The sequence below is a fragment of the Pinus tabuliformis genome, chromosome 9 (genome assembly GCF_031772625.1).
Source record: "Pinus tabuliformis cultivar Carrire ecotype Pingquan chromosome 9, CPIR1, whole genome shotgun sequence".
Lineage (NCBI taxonomy): Eukaryota > Viridiplantae > Streptophyta > Pinopsida > Pinales > Pinaceae > Pinus > Pinus tabuliformis.
In genome coordinates this window covers 1,148,902,554-1,148,904,166 of record NC_142307.1, presented here as the reverse complement: position 1 = coordinate 1,148,904,166, position 1,613 = coordinate 1,148,902,554, and the positions used below count along the sequence as shown (strand labels likewise).

The window sequence follows — 1,613 nt, the reverse complement described above, 5'->3', positions numbered from 1 at the left end:
ATCCAAATCTATGTTCCACTACTCGTTGAAATCCTCTGAAAAATGGAAGATTTGGGATTCATCCCTAATTCAATGAAAAAAACTTCTTGACCCGCACTCGGCAGGGAGAAATATTTAAAAGTGACTCCACCGGATCAAACCCAGAATCTCTAGATGGAACTACTTGACCTGGACTTGGACCCGGCTGCGAGCAATATTTAAAAAGGTTTGTGATTCAATTCTGTGTGAGTAATTATTGATATTTCATGCAACCCTAATTCAATCGAGAAAATTAGTTGACCTGGACTTGGCTGGTAGCAATATTTAAAAGCGCATCCAGTGGATTTAACCTAGAATCTCTCGACAGAACAACTTGAACTGACTCTGCTAGGAGGAAAAAAAAAGCGACTCCACTGGGGATAGAAAGTAATATTAAAAGCACCTCCACTGGAACCCAGAATCTCATCTCTCGACAAAACAACATTAACTGACTCTGCTGAAACCAGAATCTCTCGACAGAACAACTTGAACTGACTCCACTGAGAGCCAAAATACGACTCCACTGGGGATCGAACCCAGAATCTCTGGTTTCATAGACCAGTGCCTTATCCATTTGGCCATGGAATTTTTATTGTGTTCTATATTTTATGCTTTAGTATGTTTTTATGTTTTTATGTTTGAACTTTGTATTAAAAAGAAACACATCTAGAACCCTAAAGAGCCTTTTCGGAGATCGGCGACTTATTGCAATTGCCTCAACAAAATTTAGAAGCTGCAAAATAGCACCCTTTGCAGTCTCAACAAAGCAAGTGTCTTGAATAAAACCTAGTTGCTCAAAGATCTCAATGCAAAGGCACTTCTCATTGCTAAGAAGAACTTGGACAACAATCTTTACAGCTTGATTCCGTTTTTCTAAATTCCTCACAGGACAGAGGAACAGTCTAATTGAGGTGACTGAGTTGTTGGTTCTTTTACTGGTTAAAATTATGTTTCTATGGTCAATGAAACCATGACTTAATTAATTGCTGCATTGATACACTATTTATTTAATTCGTGCTTGCTGGTTGCACACTGGTCATTTGCTAACATTTATAAAGGATATTATTGTGTAATGTGAGTGGGTATTACTTTTCTGCATTGAGTAGTAGTTGTGATCAGTTTTTAAGGTGTAAATCTGACATTGAAGAAAAAATGGCCAGAATCAATGAAGTATTAGAGTTTCTCAAAACTCTGATATTGTCTACTAATCATGATACATTAAAAGTTAGCAAAGTTTCTCTCACAGACATTCATGTCTGCCTACAAAATGCACAAGAGAAAATATATTTTTTGTAGCTCGAAACTCAGCTACAGAAATAAGAATTAAAACAGAGGAGTCATCATTCTGAACCTGTTTCTGTTTAGAAGATTGAAACAGACTGCCATAAAGTAGCAAGGTTACATGCATATGTAGAAGTTCAGTCTGCACTTCCCAAGCCCATCATTAGACCTTGGGAACAGCTTGTCCACAACAAGCACAGAACTGGTCTTGGATATGACAACGACTTGTCCTTTCATATTCCAGACTACGCCAGCCCATTCAGTTTCAGAGTGTTGGATTCATTCATGACAGTTCACCTGCTCCTCATGACAGT

At 38.0% G+C, this 1,613-nt stretch overlaps 1 non-coding gene across 1 annotated transcript; it reads right to left on the bottom strand.

The window, feature by feature from the left end:
• Positions 1-533: 533 nt before the first annotated feature.
• On the bottom strand, positions 534-606 carry TRNAH-AUG (transfer RNA histidin (anticodon AUG)). Its single transcript has one exon. It is a non-coding gene; the product is annotated as a tRNA-His (tRNA).
• Between the last annotated feature and the right edge of the window lie 1,007 nt (positions 607-1,613).